The sequence below is a fragment of the Schistocerca serialis genome, chromosome 2, assembly GCF_023864345.2.
Source record: "Schistocerca serialis cubense isolate TAMUIC-IGC-003099 chromosome 2, iqSchSeri2.2, whole genome shotgun sequence".
Taxonomy (NCBI): Eukaryota; Metazoa; Arthropoda; class Insecta; order Orthoptera; family Acrididae; genus Schistocerca; species Schistocerca serialis.
The window spans coordinates 38,406,184-38,428,557 of record NC_064639.1 but is presented as its reverse complement, the minus strand read 5'-3'; the positions used below and the strand labels follow the sequence as shown (position 1 = coordinate 38,428,557).

The 22,374-nt window shown below is 40.0% G+C and overlaps 1 protein-coding gene across 1 annotated transcript in view; it reads left to right on the top strand.

The window, feature by feature from the left end:
• Positions 1–5,082: 5,082 nt before the first annotated feature.
• The window catches only part of LOC126456751 (small conductance calcium-activated potassium channel protein 3-like), an 18,988-nt gene continuing 1,696 nt past the window's right edge, over positions 5,083–22,374 (top strand). Inside the window, exon 1 of the mRNA XM_050092497.1 lies at positions 5,083–5,128. The gene's annotated coding sequence lies outside the window, so the exon portion shown is untranslated. The remainder of the gene's footprint in view (positions 5,129–22,374) is intronic.

Here is a 22,374-nt window from a genome sequence, read left to right as displayed (position 1 = left end):
AGGCAACTGACAAAGATGGAATGGCGACATCGCGTATGACGTACCGCAATACGTTTCGGATGTTGTAGCGGTACAATTTAAGACACGTGCTCGTATAATGAGTTTTAAAAAAAAGGCGGTTAGCTTCATTAATGCAACATAATGTGTAGAAATGATGTGGTGAATTTTAGATGCATTCTTTATCAAAAGTTCTTAATTAAAGAGCAATTTTGTACTACGGTACTGCAACAGAAAGGCGTTATGGAAAATGGAGCGCCGGTCGGTGAAGCCGAGAGGTTCTAGGCCACTCAGTATGGAACCAAGCGACCGCTCCGGCCGCAGATTCGAATCCTGCGTCGGGCGTGAATGTGAGTGATGTCCTTAGGTTAGTTAGGTTTAAGTAGTTCTAAGTTATAGGGGACGGATGACCTCAGATGTTAAGTCCCATAGTGCTCAGAGCCATTTGAACCTTTTTTTTTTTTAATGGAGCTCAGATGAACTGCAGTCAGCTGTAATACACTCCTGGAAATGGAAAAAAGAACACATTGACACCGGTGTGTCAGACCCACCATACTTGCTCCGGACACTGCGAGAGGGCTGTACAAGCAATGATCACACGCACGGCACAGCGGACACACCAGGAACCGCGGTGTTGGCCGTCGAATGGCGCTAGCTGCGCAGCATTTGTGCACCGCCGCCGTCAGTGTCAGCCAGTTTGCCGTGGCATACGGAGCTCCATCGCAGTCTTTAACACTGGTAGCATGCCGCGACAGCGTGGACGTGAACCGTATGTGCAGTTGACGGACTTTGAGCGAGGGCGTATAGTGGGCATGCGGGAGGCCGGGTGGACGTACCGCCGAATTGCTCAACACGTGGGGCGTGAGGTCTCCACAGTACATCGATGTTGTCGCCAGTGGTCGGCGGAAGGTGCACGTGCCCGTCGACCAGGGACCGGACCGCAGCGACGCACGGATGCACGCCAAGACCATAGGATCCTACGCAGTGCCGTAGGGGACCGCACCGCCACTTCCTAGCAAATTAGGGACACTGTTGCTCCTGGGGAATCGGCGAGGGCCATTCGCAACCGTCTCCATGAAGCTGGGCTACGGTCCCGCACAGCGTTAGGCCGTCTTCCGCTCACGCCCCAACATCATGCAGCCTACCTCCAGTGGTGTCGCGACAGGCGTGAATGGAGGGACGAATGGAGACGTGTCGTCTTCAGCGATGAGAGTCGCTTCTGCCTTGGTGCCAATGTTGGTCGTATGCGTGTTTGGCGCCGTGCAGGTGAGCGCCACAATCAGGACTGCATACGACCGAGGCACACAGGGCCAACACCCGGCATCATGGGGTGGGGAGCGATCTCCTACACTGGCCGTACACCACTGGTGATCGTCGAGGGGACACTGAAGAGTGCACGGTACATCCAAACCGTCATCGAACCCATCGTTCTACCATTCCTAGACCGGCAAGGGAACTTGCTGTTCCAACAGAACAATGCACGTCCGCATGTATCCCGTGCCACCCAACGTGCTCTAGAAGGTGTAAGTCAACTACCCTGGCCATCAAGATCTCCGGATCTGTCCCCCATTGAGCATGTTTGGGACTGGATGAAGTGTCGTCTCACGCGGTCTGCACGTCCAGCACGAACGCTGGTCCAACTGAGGCGCCAGGTGGAAATGGCATGGCAAGCCGTTCCACAGGACTACATCCAGCATCTCTACGATCGTCTCCATGGGAGAATAGCAGCCTGCATTGCTGCGAAAGGTGGATATACACTGTACTAGTGCCGACATTGTGCATGCTCTGTTGCCTGTGTCTATGTGCCTGTGGTTCTGTCAGTGTGATCTTGTGATGTATCTGACCCCAGGAATGTGTCAATAAAGTTTCCCCTTCCTGGGACAATGAATTCACGGTGTTCTTATTTCAATTTCCAGGAGTGTAGTACGTTTAAATGGGCATCATGGATTAAATAAATACGCTTGCATGTAGTATCTTTCTAAGCCAATAATTAACAGGCATGCTGAAAATAAAAACAAATACGCAAATGGCGATACAAAAATGTAGGAATACAGTAAAGTGTTTTGCAACGAAATTGAAAAATAATCGTAAGAGTGATCCCTGCATGGCTCGCCGTCCCACCATTTTGTATTTCACGCCCTGTTGTAACGTCTTTCCATCTCACCACGTTGGTTTACATTGCTGGCGTTACTGAGTTGCTGTTTCGCCTGACCGTCATCGGCGCTAGTAGCGCATATCGATATATCCCCTCTTATACGGTCTTTGCTCGGCTGCTATTATTTCCCGGTTGTCATCTGTCATGCAGTCAGTCGGAACGTGCGGGGAGGAGAGTTCACGGCGGCAGTTCGGGTCGTGAGTTGGGCCCTGGCAGGTAGTTGCAACGCGTCTGGAGCGCAGCCCGGGCCAGCCAGTCGCCGGCTTGCAGCAGCAGTGAGCCCTGCGTGGACATGGCCCGCCCGCCCGTTGCCGCCACGCATCACTTAAGCCGGACCTGACCTTTGGTGGATTGTCGGTCGGTCGGTTGATCAGAGGAGAGCTCCGTGCTGCGTAGTCGACTGTGCCGCTGGTGGCCTTGGCGCAGTGTCGGGGTCTGTCTGGAGCTGTCCGACCGGTACGAGCATCGTGGCTCGCCGACCCAGGACGAGAAGGATGAGTGGTTTTGATCATTACGCTGTTGGTTCCGGAGTTGCTGTCGTGGAGGTTTTCCTGTGAGCAACAACGAGTGAAGTGTTCGATATAGCCGCCGTCAGGTGGAATTGATCAAATTAATTTATTCATAGTTAAGTGCACCAGCTGAATTTTCTCCCTTGGCCGCTAACGTAAATTCAACAGTGTTCATTTTCGGTGAAGTTAACGGTATTATCTTGTTTCGTAGTTATGTGAACCAGTGGGATTTTCTGCCTTGTGGGCGTTAGTACTCTGGTTAACTGCCCTGGGCGCTAACGTAGTTTTTACGCAATGTCTTTTCCTCACCTGTTGTTGCTGCCCAACATGGTGTGTAGTTTTGGCAGCTCAGTTCACATACGCGTTTGTTTGGGGATATTGATGCTTGTAATTTTTTTGGGGCCTTGAATTCTCGTGTACTCCGTCGTCGCAAGCAAGCGGTTGGTCGGTCGGTCCGTGACTGTCCCTTGGCTGGGTTCGCACGAATTAAGTGTTGTTGGACTCACCACCTGTCTCGCCTAAAAGAACGAGGGCAGACCGATCCACTGGACACTCCTGAGTGCCGTTCACTTAATTATCCTTTTGGCAGTGTTAATTTTGTTGTAATTTAGCTGTATTTTATATTTTTAATTTGGCAAGGTTAGTTGTGGGCCTTCAGCCGTGGTAACATTTTCTCCGAATTTCCTTAAAGTCCAAACATTATCGCCTTCTGCTCTTGAAAGGTTATTGTAATTTCCTTTGAAAGATTTTAAAAGTTATTGTGGGCCTTCCGCCGTTGGTGTTGCAAAAAGAAAATTTTTTAACTTAATCTATTGTTTTACCGATTTTTGCAATATATATTTCCACAATTTTCAGAATTTAACTTTGCGGCCTTCAGCCATCTTATTGCGTTTGTTTCTCTCTTTCTGTGCACCTTCTGGGCCATCAGTCCTGTTAGCATCTTAAAACATTGTGGCCTTCTGTCTTCAGTAATCATCATAGTATATTTGGAATTCTGAAGATTTAATCCGGCTGCCTTCAGCCGCTCCGCATGCTGATCTCATATATGTACTCGATTTATCTTATTCGTAAATTTGACTGTGTGTCATGTATTTTCAAAATTTAACTTATTCTAAAGCATGTCTGGAGGCCTTCAGCCACGAAGTAAATTTCTTTCAAAAGTGTATTAGTGAACTAAATGATAATAAATTACGATTGTGAAATGAATCCGACCGCAACTCCCTTGGCCCTTTCCACAATCCTAATTACCTGTTAGCCGTGCGTGATTTGGCGGTCGTTTCAAAGAGAATATTCTAACATTTGCAGATATGTTTGGCTTTAGCGTGTCGGACTTTAAGAAAACTTGTGTTGCACGTTGCAGAACGAAAAATACTGTGCCATAATTTCAATGCACAAGAAGCTATGGCAAGTGAAAAGTAGGCTGAAGGTGTCCAACTCACGAAATCTCGCCGAATCTGAGGAAAATTATGAAACTTCCAAGCAAAATGTCAAGACCTAACCAAGGAGCTGACGAGTTGGCCTTGATAAAAAAGCTAACCGAAGGAAAGCCGAAGAAATCGCGAGATACAGCTGCACCTGAGGAACCGAAAGTGTTTTGGAGACTTTGCGGGAAAACCACCACAGAAACCAATTCGCGAAGTAGAGGAGTAGCACCTTGGTTTGTGCGTGCAAGATGGAATGGAAGAAATGATCCAGTACGTGAAATCCAAAATGTGGATCCATTCAAACGGTACACGAGTGGGGAAATGAGTGAAACAGTTCTATTATAATTGGTAACTTCTACCACTTGCAGAGATTTAGTATATTAATGTGGCGTATTTATTTTTCTCCGAATCTTCATTCTAATCAGATACCACGAACAAGATCGCTGCAGTTGAGGATGTGATTGTTTAAATAATGTTGTAACCTACTGTTTGGGATATATTAAATAAAATATTGAAAGTGATACAATTTAGGTCACGCTCTTCTAATTGCACACAAACACTGTGTCACTTCACTTGGTGGAGTTCGGGACGACGCCGAACACATGGAAATTCGTGTATAGAGGTCCAGTATTGTTAACCTTACGGCCCTTTTTAATATTTGATGAAGCAAGCCGTATCTCACTTGATTTCACAGTGACAGACTGCTGTAAAGGAACAGAGCTCAGTGGTTCTGTGAATCCGCGACTGTTTGATACCATCCGGGAAATACCAACTGAGTTCTCCTGTTGGGACATTTATGACGGGGCGCGGTCGGCGTTCTGCTAATTAAGGATGTATCAGCGAGCTGCATCAGTTTCCGCACACCACACCACACCACACCACGCACGGCGCGCATGTCTGCTGAAATGAGGGCGTTGCTCAGATGTCACGGGAAATAGCAGCAGGTTGACACTGCAGGCCACTCGCAGCAAGGGCTATTCCGGCGTTCACCTGGTGAATTCTCCGAGGTGTAGCTACGGAGAAGGAAAAGGCCTTAGCAAAAGGTTGGTGCTGCCTCGTTCGTTTTATCTAACATGGGATGCACGTTCCCGGTACCTTATCAGATGTTACCACATTCAGTAACAGGTTTATTACTAAACACAACAGCTGCACTCTGGCTCCATTTATTATCCGCTACTCCGGAATAACAGAAAGTTTCTCTCGTATCTTGCATGCATCGTATTTAGTTGACTAGCAATTTACCGAACTGTTTTTCTTGTTTTCCAGTCAACAATGCGTCTCACAGCTGCACATATCAATGGCGATTACGCTTCTGAGCGTCATCTTGGGACCTACCTGTGCCTACACTCTGACATATAATCGCATCCCCTTTAGCACATACTCAAATCCACAATGCTAGCGGATATAGTTGGTTGTTATTATTTTGTCCGGGGTTGCATATCCATGGCTCCGTGTGATGCCAGACGTGATACTAAGGCCAGGTTCTCATTCAAACGAGCTAAAACTACAAAAAATTGGAAACATTTTTTGAGACAGCGAAAAGACATACAGAGGATCTGTTTGGGGATTATGATTGATCATACTTTTAACTTTATTTTAGATTTTCACAACAAGAGAAAATAAAATGGCCCCCGTAATTGTTGTATGATCAAGGCACTGCGAGTTTGAAGTACGCAGACGTCGTGCAGTGTAACCACTCAGGAGTTACCTTAAATCAAAAATGTATAGCATCAGTCCGTTAACATCAACAAATTTCATATATTATCAGTATAGATTTCCAAGCTTTTCGGGGGTCAAATATATAAGTTAATAGGTTGACTCGTTTTTATTGTATGCTGCGCGCAATGTGAAGCATCGTTTTTCGAGAAATAAGTCTGTTTAAAGTTCAGAGAAAACTTTTATGTGTATTATCAATTTCGTTGGCATAAAAAATACATGTTATTATATATTTTGGATGTCGCTGAACACAAATGTCACGTTAGATTTTCAAAATTCAAAATGGTCTATCAATACGGCGGACTAAAAGTTTTGTTTTGATCAATTTTGGCCATAACTTGACCAAAAAAGATGTTTTCGTAACTTGCATTTAGTCTGAAATTCCACAATGCTATGTCAACCCTTTGCGTTTAGTCTTCAACTCCAGGACAGTATGTCAACCCTTCCTCTAACTGTAATTGTTCCTGGAGAGCAATTCCCTCGGTCTTCTTGGCGAGAAAAGCCGATTAGGCTGAGTTGGAGATGCTGCGTTCGGCAGTCTGCACAAGTTGTTCGTCAGCTTTTTTGGCAAATATGTTTGCATGCGTACTGTAAAACAAAGTATTTTGTGAAAGTGCGTCTTGACTCGACAAGTTTTCTTGCGGGGCCGCGCGCCTCTAGCTGAGAGCGTTCCAAGGCGGCAGTGACACTGCTCCGAACAATGGACTGTAGAAACTTTCGATACGCACGGATTAAAAAAACTGTTTCGTCCAAACATTGAAGACATATATACCTTTCAAAAAATTCAATAAAAATCAAGTTCTCGCCCATTTTGAATCAGAACCTGGCCTTAATGTTTGGATAACAAATAAACACATTACGTAATGCTTGTTTATTAACAGAATCCACCAAAAATAATATATACCACACGCACTTCAATACTGCCCCCATTGATGTGCAGTCATTCTATTACTCAAAAATGAAAATACATTGCTACCTGAAGTTATGTACAGCTGCAACTGTCAAAACAGCCACCAACGGTCATTTCCGTCTTCCTGCTGCTAACTGTTAAGTAATTGTCCAACTCATCTGACGCTTCTCCTTTCATAAGCCAACCGTCAGAGCTAAAAAGTGTCTTTTGAGTCAAACTGTCTTTTATACAATTTGAAAATTGAGGTAAAGGTCAATGTCCTGAAAGATTCAGTGCATCGAAATAAAATCGAAGACCCTCACAGACTACCAGCTCTGTTCGCAGGCAAATTATGTTTAGAATATGTTGATTGACTCGCATTATCATAGGAATGGAAGGGCTAAGGCTCTACAAAAACAAAAATTATTCTAAAAATAAGTGAACGGAAATTGGCTGATACGTACTTCTGTTTTATTTATTTTATTTATTTATTGTTCCGTGGGACCACATTAAGGAGAGGTATCCACGGTCATGTAACGAGTCAATACATGAAATTATAACACGATAGTGGAAACAGATAAAATGAAATATAAGAAACATTTTCAGGCGACAATTCGTAAGTTTAAATAAATAAAATCAAAAATATAACACTGGAATTTGCTTAATTTTTCAGCTCTTCCAGGAGCTCCTCTACAGAATAGAAGGAGTGAACATGAGGAATCTCTTCACTTTAGACTTAAAAGTGTTTGGTCTATTGCTAAGATTTTTGAGTTCTTGTGGTAGCTTATTGAAAATGGATGCAGCAGAATACTGCACTCCTTTCTGCACAAGAGTCAAGGAAGTGCATTCCACATGCAGATTTGACTTCTGCCTAGTATTAACTGAGTGAAAGTTGCTAACCCTTGGGAATAAGCTAATATTGCTAGCAACAAACGACATTAAAGAAAATATATACTGTGAGGGCAATGTCAGAATTCCCAGACTATTGAAGAGGGGTCGAGAAGAGGTTCTCGAACTTACACCACACATAGCTCGAACAGCCCGTTTTTGAGCCAAAAATATCCTTTTTGAATCACAAGAATTACCCCAACAAATAATACCATATGACGTAATCGTATGAAAATATGCGAAGTAGACTACATTTCGTGTTGAACTGTCACTTATTTCAAAAACTGTTCTAATGGTAAATAAAGCAGCATTTAGTTTCTGAACAAGATCCTGAACATGGGCTTTCCACAACACTTTACTATCTATCCGAACGCCTAGGAACTTGAACTGATCCGTCTCGCTTATAATATGCCCATTCTGTCGGATCAAAATATCGGTTCTTATTGAATTGTGAGTTAGAAACTCTAAAAACTGAGTCTTACTGTGATTTAGCATCAAATTATTTTCCACAAGCCACAAACTTAATTCATGAACTGCATTATTTGATACTGTTTCAATATTACACACAAGATCCTTCACTACCAAGCTGGTGTCATCAGCAAACAGAAATATTTTTGAATCACCTGTAATACTAGAAGGCATATCATTTACATAAATAAGAAACAGCAGTGGCCCCAACACCGACCCTTGGGGAACGCCCCACTTAACAGTGCCCCATTGGGACTGTACATCACTACCACTCTCGATATTGCGGAGAATTACCTTCTGCTTTCTGTTCTTAAAGTAAGAGGCGAACCAGTTGTAAGCTACTCCCCTTACTCCATAATGGTCCAACTTCTGCAGTCATATTTTGTGGTCAACATGGTCAAAAGCCTTCGTTAAATCAAAGAAACCACATTACGTTCGCAGCCTTTTATTTAATCCGTCGCAAACCTCACAGAGAAAGGATAATATAGCATTTTCAGTTGTTAAGCCATTTCTAAAACCAAACTGTACATTTGACAGCAAATTATGTGAATTTAAATGCTCCAGTAACCTTGTATATACAACCCTCTCGATAACTTTAGCAAATACCGATGGCATAGAAATACGTCTATAATTGTCAACATTATCCCTGTCTCCCTTTTTATGAAGTGGCTTCACTACTGTGTATTTTAATCGGTCAGGAAACCGACCACTTCTAAAGGAAAAGTTACAGATATGGCTAAGTACTGGGCTAACATACATAGAACAATAATTCAGTATTCTGCTAGATACCCCGTCATATCCATGAGAGTTCTTGGTCTTTAGCGATTTAATTATTAACTCAATCTCCCTCTTGTCAGTATCATGGAGGAGCATTTCAGGTAGCAGTCTCGGAACACTTTTTTCTATGAGCGCTATATGATTCCCTGTTGGGACCAGGTTTCTGTTTAGTTCACCTGCTATATTCAGAAAGTGATTATTAAATACTGTACATATATGCAACTTATCAGTAACACGTACATTCCCACTACGCAATGATTCTATATCCTCGACCTGTCTCTGCAGACCAGTCACTTCCTTTACGACTGACCATATGGTTTTAATTTTATCATGAGACTTAGCTATTCTATCTGCATACCACATACTTTTTGCCTTCCTAATAACTTTTTTAAGCACCTTACAATATTGTTTGTAATGGGCTGCTGCATTTAGATTATGACTGTTTCTAACGTTTTGATATAATTGCCACTTTGTTCTACAAGATATTCTTATCCCTTTAGTCGGCCACCCAGGCTGCCTGTTTGTGCTAGTAAACTGTTTTGAACGTTCTAATGGAAAGCAACTTTCAAAGAGCACGAGAAAAGTCTTGAGGAAAGCATTATATTTATCGTCTACTGTATCAGCACTATAAACATCTTGCCACTCTTGTTCCTTGATAAGGTTTACAAAGGTCTCTACAGAAACTGGATCAGCTTTCCTAAACAGTTGATAACTATATTTAACATGTTTCAGTTGCTGTATTCATACATATAATTTTTGATCTTCCTAGGCACTTAGCACCTCAACGAAAAAAGAGGAAATCACCAACTCGGAGAAATGTACAAGAAGCGTCGTCTAATTCGGAAAATATTATATAAGTTGCATTTTGTTTGTACTTTCATCGAAACGATTGCAACGAACGTTGTTGTGCACAAGTCTGACTGACTTACACTTATAATTTGATTCCATCTGAAACTGCATTTAGCTCAAGATTGGTTTAGTTTGTATAAAAAGCCGAATAGTATAGTTGAGCAAAATTTGTTGTTAGCAGAAAATTGGAAGGTTACTCAGATCAAAATGTTTCATTTATTTATTTATCTTTGTTTCCATATCATTACATTATCTACAGTGTGTGTACTTGTAATATAGGACAAGTCAGTTTAATCTAATACCTGAAATACATAGTCTACATATTATAATATAGAACATAAAATTGGTGATAATGGTAATAGGCTGCATAGATGTTTCTCTCGATTAGTATTTAGGTCTTAAAGCTATTCGTATATTCCTTAACGACAGATCATACATCCTAGACTATGTGATGCATAAAATTTGTTTCCATTAAAAATCCTTTAGCTCTTTCCGGAATACCTTTTTAATTATACTGCCCTGTATACTCTTAGGAAGTTAAGTTTTACAACCGAGTACCAAGGGGCTTTCTCAGTAGTTCACACTTTGTGTGGCATGCTTCTAAGTTGGCCTTTATTTGTTGTCCTGTGAATGAACACATGGTCGTTTTCCTGGTAATACACTGGCAACGATTTACGAAATTGTTCTGTACATGTAAATGGATAGTAACATTAAAATTTTTAGATTATGGTAGGCAGTTCTGTAAGACTTAGTTTTTTATTGAAGATGGTCTTAGTTTCCTTTCTCTGCAATGAAAAAATTCTTTTAGTATTATTGCAGCTGGAGTTTTCCCACGCAGAAATTCTCTAATGTAAGTGTGGTTCAAAAGGAGCAAGATATACTGTACACAGAAATAGTCGGTTAGCATAATGCGGAAACTGTTTCATGATAACATAATTAGCTGATTGTGTAATACGTTGTATAGCTGTAGTTGCTAGCAGTAAAATGTTAAATTTGTGTTTAAAATCATTGCAGGAAATTTTGTCATCATATTGCTTCTTTTTGGTCCTGTCACAGATCTACATTAACTAAAATGGCTAACAACTTTCATAAAATCGTATATAGGGGATTACACAAAGGAACCAGTAACTTTATCTCCAAATAAACCGACTAATTTTGTGGAATTTGCGACATGTAGACTGGAAGTGACGAAGAAAAAATTACGTTTAGAGAGACAGAAACGCCATCATTTAACAAACAAATCGATACTGCTCCAGTCACTACTGTCAGAATTAAAACAGCTGACATGGCGGAGGTAAATTAATACTTGTAAATGCTTTGTCTTATTACCTGTATAACGCTACAAAGATATGTTTACTGTTTTGTATGTTGTACATTTAATCTTTCAAACACAAGTGTTGGAGCTTAAGGGCAGTAGTATACACCTGCCATACTCTTACTAAAATTACTCTAAATGCACATTTTACTACTAATAAGTTGTCCACTTATCTAATTTTAGGCAAATTTGTTATTCAGTTGTTATCACAAGTTGTTCCTTTTCTGTTTGTAGTATGTTTCCACCAGTTGTCCATCTATTGAGTAGCTTTAAAGGAGGACATGGAAAGGACTACGCTTAAGAGCTATGTAAACTTGCACTCACTTTCAACTTTTCTCAAGCCTAGCCTATGACAACGTTAGAGAAATTTTTGAAAATACGTTACCATATCCTAACGAAAATGGCACCAAGGAGTAAATGGTAAATTATAGTTCAGTGCAGAAGAAAAAACTGCACTTATCTTGAAATCACGCCATATTAAAACTAAGGACAAATAAAGTTGTGGTATCTCTCATGGTGGACTAAATGCCCATCAGGAAGCACACAGAATTTGATGGTCAGTGGTTTGTTGGAAATGCAGATTGTGATGCTGAAGTTATATGTGATGACTTATCCGAGGTAAAAGATGGCTTGGTCTTCGTGGTTGTTGCACTGAAAGACTACTGCAAAATTCCAGTGGGGTATTTTCTTTCATGTGGTTTTAGTGGTAGTGAAAGTAACAATTTAGTTCTGGCTTGTCTTGATTTCCTGAAACACACAGATATTAACGTGCTCTTCCTAAGATTTGATGTACCGCTGTTAACTTGGCGATGGCTCATTATTTGGGGGATGAACTTAGTGCAGACGATGTGAAACCAAGATTCATAAATCTATCAACAGATATAAAAGAACATATTCCGTTGGATGCTTGCCACATCACACAACTGATGAGAGACTGTCTTGCCACAAAGGGGATAATTTTCATAAAATTGACTGAATATAATGCAGTTATTTTGTGGAAGTATGGAACTTACAGACGCAAGAGGGATTGCATTTTGGGACAGAACTAAAAGGAAGCCGTATTAATTGGCACAAAGAACCCATGAAGGTTAAACTTGCTGAAAAGACATTTAGTGGAAGTGTAGCCAATGCTAATGAATACTGTCACAAAAATTTGGGAATGTCCCAGTTTCAGGGCTGTGAGGCAACAGCACACAATTTATTCTACATATTAAGCAGTAGGGACCTATATTGCAGGGGATACAAAAGACCTCTAGCCCCAACTACGTACAGTGATGTATGCACATAAGTAAAGGATGCGAAATATTGGCTGTTTACATTAAAAGAATTTGTTGGAGGAATATTACTGGTGCATCATCTTGTGGTGCAGTTCTTCTTGTTGTCTCCGTGCTTGCTAAGAAAATGGGATGAGAAGTTCCGCCTTATGCAAGACACCTTTTTTCTTTTGTTTCACCCATACATGTTTCAGCCCTTTCGTGCTATCGTCAATGGGTTCTATTTTTATTTTTAACTGTAAATTTGTTGTTAACATATTAACATTTGCGTCGTTTACAACATTATTTAAAAGTTGTATTTATAACTTAATTGGCGAAAAGTAACATACCTTACATTATGTTATGGTTCTTTTGTTTTGGTAGCTGTTATGCTACACAATACACAACTTGTCATCTGCAAACAGCAAAACGTAATTTATTTTCTGTTTGTTATGCATTTACGAACGGAAATAAGACTGCATCACGTTTTCTTTCTGTAACTTACAGTTTTGAAGTTGTGGTACGTATTCCTGTGTTGTTGGCGAAGTAAATAGGCTTACTTCTTTGCCTGTGTTCTCGTGGCATTGCAGTTTTTTGATTGCTCAAAACACACACACACACACACACACACACACACACAAACAAATCCTCTCTCTCTTGTCTTTCTTTCTTTCTTTCTTTCTTTCTCTCTTTCTTTCAGTCTCTCTCTCTCTCTCTCTCTCTCTCTCTCTCTCTCTCTCTGCCCCAGTACTCATCTGTACTCAACACACACACGCAAACCTACATAAACCACACACCACAAACACCAAATACAATTCAAACTCGCGCGCCTCACCCAGCAGAACACGCTACGAAACAAATGAACGCCACACAGCCACAGCAACACGTAATGGCAGCGAAAACTCCGCCTATGTTTTGAGTAATCGAAAAACTGCATTGCCACGCGAACACAGGCAAAGAAGTAAGCCTACTTACTTCGGCAACAACACAGGAATACGTACCACAACTTCAAAACTATAAGTTACAGAAAGAAAACGTGATACAGTCTTATTTCCGTTCATATATGCATAACAAACAGAAAATAAATTACGTTTTGCTGTTTGCAGATGACAAGTTGTATATTGTGTAGCATAACAGCTGCCAAAACAAGAGGACAATAACATAATGTAAGGTATGTTACTTATCGCCAATTAAGTTATAAATGCAACTTTTACATAATGTTGTAAATGACGCAAATATTATTTATTTATTTATTTATTATCATCCCAATGATCACATTTGTGATATAGGATTTGTCAGGGTACATTTTAACAACTATATAATATCTTTACAAAATTTGTATCTGTGCTGAATTCATATTAATCTATCTTATGTTTACTACAATATACAACTAATAAGTGTTTTTATAACATAATTTATTATGCACTGATGTAATTTCATTTGTCACATTAACTTAAACATGTATTTTATACAGTTGCACAGAGATATTCACTTATGCCGTAATAGCATTTGTCAAGCATGTGGATCTTTAGAACAGTTTTAAATTTATCCTCATTTTCCAGCTCTTTGATATGTTTTGGTAGTGCATTAAAAAGTTTGATACCTTGATTACATACATGTTTCTGGCTTTGGGTCCTTGTTACAGCTTGTATGTGGAGATCTTTACATTGCCGTGTATCGTAATTATGGAAGTCTGTATTGGTTTTCATTTTGTCCTGATTTCTTTTCATCACCAACAGACATTTCCGAATGTATAATGATGGAATTGTTAAAATTTTCAATGCTTTAAAAAGGGGCCTACAATGTGTTTGAGGTGGGCTGTGGGTCATTATCGGAATAGCACGTTTTTGCAATTTGAAAATCTCATTTAGACGACAATTTGTTTTTCCCCAGAATACTATCCCATAGGATGCAATGGACTGAAAATAGCCAAAATATACCAATCTGGTACAGTCATTACTACAAACTCTTGAAATTATTCTAAGCACAAAACATGCTGAATTTAGTTTTAGGCTAAGTTCACCACATGGTCCTTCAAATTAATCTTCTCATCAATGTGCATACCCAGGAATTTTGCACACTGTACTCTTTCAAGTTGTTTGCCTTCCATGGTGGGATTTAGGTCGTCCTGTTCACTTATTTTTCCATATTGCACATAATTAGTTTTTTTGAATTCAGTGTTAGCTTGTTAGCACTAAACCATTTTTGTATATCTTCTAGGACATGGTCCACAGTACTGTGCAATGACTGCTTCATATCACTAACTATTAAACTGGTATCATCAGCAAATAACATGATTCTAGCTTTTCTCTCTGACACCTGAATATCATTAATGTAAATGAGGAACAGCAAGGGGCCTAATACACTTCCTTGGGGTACTCCTACTGTGACCTCCCTTGGATCTGATCTTAGTTTAATATTTTGATTAATATTTGGTGCTGTAATTTCGACTACCTGCATCCTCTTTTCCAGATAAGACTCAAACCACTTTTTTACCGGTCCTCTGATACCTGTAGCTTCAAGCTTTTTCAAAAGTATGCTGTGGTCAACAGTGTCAAAGGCTTCTGACAAATCTAGATTTATCCTAACTACACTATTTCCCTCTTCCAATTTAGTGATTATTTCTTTTGTGTATTCTAGTACAGCTGTTTCGGTACTTCTCCCAGCTTGAAATCCATGCTGATTACTGTTTATCAGATCGTGCATATTAAGATAATGTGTGACACTATATTTCATTAGTATCTCTAAAACTTTAGAGAAAGTTGGGAGGAGTGAGACAGGTCTGTAGTTCTCTATTTTAAGTTTATTACTCTTTTCCAACAGGGAAATGACTTTAGAAATTTTCAGTTTTTGTGGAAACACACCCTCAGCCATTGACAAGTTTGCTATGTGCGCCAATGGTTTCGCTATCTGATTAGCTGTTTTCTTTACTAATATTATTGGCACCTCATCTACTCCAGCTGACATCTTAGACTTCAGACTGTTAATCACTTTTAAAACTTCCTTTTCGTTTGTTGGAACTGCCATCATACTGCTGGCTGCCTTGGGTGCTTCCATTTTAATCTGCTCCCTAAGATTCCTGCTTAATGTCTGGGGTACATTTAAAAAGTAATTATTCATATAATTAGGCATCGCATATTTATCTACCATTTTATTCTCCTCATCTTTTAGAATAATTTCCTTGTCTTTGGTAGGTACCCTGGTTTCTTTTCTCACAATTTCCCATGCTATTTTAGTTTTATTTGTGGACTGTTTTATTTCCATATTATTACTTAATAACTTTGCATTTGCAATTACTCTGCGGTATATTTTCCTATACCTCTTTACATATTCTATAAAATCAATATTTGTACACTCCCTCAACTCTGAATTCAGTTTTTTCATGTTTTCACATGATTTCTTAATTCCAAGAGTTATCCAAGAACTTGACTTTATGTATCCAGTAGACTTGATTCTGGTCAGTTTCTTTGTAAAACACATCTCAAAGTTCATCATATAAATCGATGCAAATACACTATATGCCTCATCTGTACTTGACTGTTTCATAACATCTAACCAATTTTCATTTTCTAAGATACTTATGAACTGATGACAGCTGTCCACAGAGAAGTTTCTTTTGTAAATATTATTTATACCTTTATCTTCCTTTGACCTTGTGTGGTGACATGTTGAAACTCTTTAATATGTCCAAAAATTGCCTTTTTGTTGACTTTCAACTAGAAGATTAATATTGAAATCACCATAAAGAATAATCACAGTTTCTTTTTTGTTAATAGTATTTAGCAACAATTTTAATTTATCAAAAAAGACTTCTATGTTTCCACATGGTGACTTATACACTGTTATGACTATGACTTTTTTCATCAGGCCATATAGCTGGACAGCACCTAATTCAAAAAACTTTTCAATACTTAAGTTCTCTGCTTCACATCTCTTTTTAAATTCTAACTCTTGTCTAAGGTAAATACCGACTCCACCACCTTTTGCAATTTTCCTACTATAATTATTTGCCAATTTAAATGGATTAATATGAATACTACTAATTTCTTGGTCCTTACACCAATGTTCTGTAATACACAAGACATCAGGTTGGGTGTTACTCACTGCTATTTCAAGTTCACAATACTTGTTCTTGAGGTGCTGCACATTTAGAGTCATAATCTTTAGAACAGGGGAGTGAGTACTGGTGGTATTTCTCCTTTCGTTTAACACTGTTATCTTGGAGTTTTTATTATGGCTGGATAACAAAAATCCTGTTGTACCACAGGTTTCTTGTTTCTATTGCTTTTCCTACTTGAAGTGGATGATGCTGATTGATTGTTTATACTAGCTGTGGCAGCTGATGATATTTTAATATTTACAATAGCAGATGATGATGTTTTTAGTGCTTCAGCAAATGTTGCTCTTGTTAAGGTTTTCATTTCTTCTGCTTCTGTCCTCATTTGGAGTGGGATTTTAGGGAACTTTTCTACTGTTATGCGGCTTATTTCTTCTAGTATCTTTTCACCCATCATCTTTTTTCCATAATAGTTCCTGTGCTGTCCATGCCTCGTGAAATGATTTCTCACTGAGTTGTTTGCATCCACAAAAGTTGCACACTTAAAAGCACAGCAGATCTTCCTGAATTTATTATTTGTTGACTTTATTTCTTTGTTTACACATGATTCCTCGATTAGATCATGTCTATGTGGCACACTTACAACGAGAACCTTTAAATTTAGATCTGACAGCTTTTTTTTAGAGTTGTTTGAAGTGCCCTTGTCGCTAGTTGGTTTTCATTTTTGTATATGTCATTTGCTCCACCTATTAGCACACAGCATGTTCCAGTCTTAACTAAGTTTTCACAATTATTTACTATTTCATTAAGGGGAGCACCAGGTTTGACAATGGCTGTTACTCTGAATTGCGACTGCCGATCATTTATTATTTGTGCCACACCCTTTGCATGACTATCACCTAATACACAGACTTGATATTTGTTGTTCTCCAAGTGCCTCGTTCCGTCGTTTTTATAGTACACTTTGGAGAAGCATTTCTCTCGTTAGAACACACAGATGATCTAGATTCACTTTAAGTTGTCTTATTTTCTGAGTTCACATTTCGTCCTGTCGTGTCTTTATTACCCGTTTTTCTTTGCACTCTACTTACTGACGATGTCATACCGCCAGAAAAATTTCGTTTACTACTAGCAGAAGTTTTGTTTGAAACGAAAATTGCCGGTATGTTTTCATTACACTCGTTTTTTAAATCGTTATAATTTCGGTGCTTTATCAGTTCCTCTAACTTATTTACGTAACAATTTGCAAGCACAAGGTCTTGTTGAAGCGATGTAGTAACACTTTCTTCTATGCAGTTATCGTATCTTTATCGTATCTTGACAAAGCTACCGTTACTAGATCGCAGCATTCCATGCCACAGTCACATTTTGCGTCCCATTCTTCCGTTCCCGCGAAACACTTTGTATGAATCCATTTTTGCGACACTGCACATAACTTGATACCTTTCGCGATGTAGTTACTGCACTTTATACAATTTATACTCGATATGTAGCCGTTTACCGTGGAACTATTTATACACACTTCTACACGCGACGCCATAATGATCAAATAATGTTGTATGTTTCTTCAGTGCATAAAGACTTGCTAATCAGTTAATATGTGACAGTCCAAAAACAAATTTACAGTTAAAAATGAAAATAGAACCCACTGACGATAGCACAAAAGTGCTGAAACATGTATGGCTGAAACACAAGAAAAAAGGTGTCTTGCATAAGGCGGAACTTCTCATCCCATTTCCTTAGCAAGCACGGAGACAACAAGAACTGCACTACAAGATGATTATTTCTACCCCAAGCCAGGTATTTCCATCGCAGCTCTTCAACAAATATCAGAACACAACCATCAGACTTCATAAAACCATACTCAACATTAAGTTCAATAAACTATGTTTGGCTTATAAAATTGTACCTAACTATGTAACAATAACTGTAAAGAACATGTCACCAGCAGCACAGCAGACAAAACGTAAGGCAGAAATCATGTGGATAAAGCAAGAAATCTGGTCTTTGTATTCCAAAAAAGAGACTCTGAATATTGAATTATATAGATTACATTTAGAATTAGCTAATCACATAACATACACACCATTTTTTGATGAACTAATATACAGGGTTAGAACATACACTGAGACCACAATAGGCAGAAAACAGACAATCCAACAAAAGAAACTCACAAAAATGTTAAATTACACAAACACCCACCAGTCCCACCACCAATACAACAAACACACCTTTCACAAAAGAGTGATTAATCTAACAGACATAAAATTATCTGAACAAGAAAGCAGCCTACTTGAAAAGGGTCACAAACATAACATTAACACAATGGTGTCACATATGACAGTAGAAAATATCGTAACAGAAACTGAAAACATCATAAAGCAACAAGAAAAACTAAACACACCTTAATTTAATGCAAACCTAACAAGAGAACTAGTTGCTGAGGAAATAAGAAATATAATCAAAGAGAACAAAACCACCATAAAAGAAAACACTAGGACTCGTGAAGAAAAAACCTACAGAAAACTACAGAATAAATTAACACAAGAAAATGCCATCATCACAAAATCTGACAAAGGTAATTCAATAGTAGTCATAAACAAACAGGAAAACATTCACAAAACGTTAGAATTCATCCAAAGCAACAACATCACAGAATTAACAAGTGACCCAACAATCCAATACCAAAGTAAGTTACAGAAAACCCTAAGAAACACAGAAACAATTTTCACAGAACCACAGATTAAAAAAATGATACAGAAAAATCCCAAGGCCCCCCACCCTAAAATCATTGCCTAAAGTTCACAAACCCGGAATACCCATACGACGAGTAATTAACTTCACCAAAGCACCAACATTCCACCTAGCCAAACACACACACACACTCTGCTACAGACAATATACAAATACACTGACAACAGAAGTCTAAAGAACTCAAGTGACTGAATAGAAAAAATAAAAAATGAAAACATACCAAACACAGCAACATTGGTTTCATTTGATATAATTTCAATGTACACACACATCCCAACAGAAGAAACCATCAACATAATAGAAAGAAACCTCCAACTGCAAGGAAACATACCCACAACAACCATACAAGAAATATTAGCCATATTCAGGCTCATCACAGAACAGAACTACTTCACATTCAACAACAGATTTTACTCTCAACAAGATGGACTACCCATGGGATCCCCAATCAGTGGCCTCCTAGCTGACATTTTCCTCAACCAGATAGAAAAACAAATCTTTGGCAAAATAGTAATACCAAAACAGTACAAAATAATATATTGGTACAGATATGTAGATGACATAATTTGCTTAATAGATGAACTACTGTGCCGCATAAAAGAACTTCATGATAAGATAACTCCATCCACCCACAAATACAATTCACCATAGAAACACAAACAGATGAAAAACTTAATTTCTTGGATCTCACTATACACAAGAGAAACAACAAACATGAATTCACAATCTACAGAAAACCCACACTCACCAGCACCATTATTCACAACCAATCCAATCACCCCATAACCCACAAAGAAGCCAGCTTCAGATATTTACTTCACAAGCTGAACAAAATACCTATGAATAAGCATGACTACACACAAGAACTGAACACAATAAAACAAATTGCACAGGAGAATGGATATGACACAATGAGAGTAGACAAAATAAATCACAAAAACAAATAGCACATAACCATGAAACACACACACATACAAACACAACTCATCACACAACAAATCAGCAGACAGTAAGCAACAAATGTCACATAATGACTTACAGCAACAAAATCATACACAGGGTGGGTAATATACTAAAGAAACAAGGACTCAACAGAGCATACAGAACCAACAACACAATACAGAGCAGACTCGGAAGAAATACCACCAACACTGACAAATACAGCCAGTCTGGCTTCTACCAACCTACTTGCAACTGCTGTCAATCTGTATATGTGGGCCAAACATGCAGGACCTTCAGAACCAGATATAATGAACACCTCAGCAATGCTGAGAAGCAATAGCACACACGCAACATTTGCAGACCACCTGGTAGCACACAACAACCACCCAACAAACATTGAAACTGACCTTCACATCCTAAAAACTAGCAGCAGCCTATACCAAAAATTAACTATAGAAGAAAACTACCACATCCAAAAATCAATAGCCCAAGGAAAGAAAGTACCCAATGAATACTGTGGTGTCACCGCCAGACACCATACTTGCTAGGTGGTAGCTTAAATCGGCCGCGGTCCATTTAGTACATGTCGGACCCGCGTGTCGCCACTGTGTGATCGCAGACCTAGCGCCACCACAAGGCAGGTCTGGAGAGACGATATAGCACTCGCCCCAGTTGTACGAGGAGATTGCTAGCGACCATACGGACGAAGCCTTCCTCTCATTTGCCGAGAGCCAGTTAGAATAGCCTTCTGCTAAGTCCATGGCTACGACCTAGCAAGGCGCCATTAGCCTTACCTACTTTGAGAGTTATAGTATAAATGTCTCAAGAAGAATGCTGTAGTCATCAAATAATAAAGTTAAGTATAAAGCAGCTACGTACTTTTCTGCTACCATTCAACAGTTATCCTGTTCCAGAATTGACGCCCGTCGGCGTGAGTGTGTACGCGTGCCTTTCTATCGGCTACCCGTCACTGTGGACTGGCTGCCTTGTCAGTCCACTTCATTGGCGACGAGTCTACAAAGGATCTTGTGTTTTGCTTTGCCCTAATTTATTTGTGTCATGGCTTCGCCAGATGTACTGTCCGAATTTTATCGCTTGCAGAATCAGCAGACGCAGGCGTTATTGGATGCCCTTGGACAGCTCGTCCAGGGTCAACGTGCGCTGCACACCGATGCGGCCGCCGCCGCTTCACCGCTACCGCAGCCACAACCTGCCGTTGCACCGCCTTTTAGGCACTACGACCCGAACCAAGAGACCTGGCAAGAGTGGTCCCGCCAGTTTGCCTTCCACCTCGCTGCCTACAGAATTCAAGGTAATGAGCGGCAGCCGTTTCTGCTTTCTTGTGTCGGTGTGTCCACCTACCGTGTGATAGTGAAATTGTTTCCCCGACGAGACGTAGCAACTCTGTCCTACGAGGAAATTTTGTCTGCATTAGATGTCTATTTCAAAGAAACAGTTAATGTGGTTGCAAAACGGTATACGTTTTTTCGTACAAAACGTACGGCCGGTCAAACTAATAGGGAGTGGGTAGCAACATTGCAAGGACTTACTAGGGACTGTGCCTTTGAATGTGCGCAATGCCTCTTCTCTTTCAGCTCCGCTTCATCGCTTACGCCGTACAGGTGTTCCGTTTTTCTGGACGACGGAATGCGAACGCGCCTTTCGCCAGTTGAAATCGGCGTTGCTTTCCAATACGTGCCTTCCGCCATTCGATCCCCAGAAACCCCTTTTGTTGATGGTAGATGCATCGGATTTCGGGATCGGTGCTGTGCTTGCGCACAAAGTTGGCTCCCATGATCGCCCTATTGCCTTTGCGTCCAAATTGCTCTCGTCTGCGCAAAGAAATTATTCACAGATAGAGAAAGAAGCTTTGGCTCTCGTGTTTGGTGTTACTAAGTTCCATGATTTCTTGTATGGTCGTCATTTTACCATCATCACAGACCACAAACCTTTGACATCGCTTTTTCATCCGAACAAGCCTGTACCTCCACGTACAGCGCAGAAATTCATTCGCTGGTCTATTTTCCTCTCGCAGTACCGCTACGATATCTTGTATCGGTCCACTGCTAAGCACGGAAACGCCGATGCGTTGTCCCGTTTGCCTGTTGCTGAGCATAAAGCATTCGATTCTTCCGAACTTGCTTGCATGTTTATTGATTCGGAAACCGATGAAGTGGTCGAATCGTTTCCGATTGATTTTCGTCCTGTAGCTACAGCCACAGCTGCTGACCCTGTCCTTGCTACTGTTTTGCGTTTTGTTGCTACGCAATGGCCTTTGTCAAAGTCTCGGATCGAGGATCCGTTGGTTCACCGATTTTTTGCTCACAAGGAGAGACTTTTTGTTCGACGTGGTGTTTTGTTGTTGCGTTCTGATAATGATC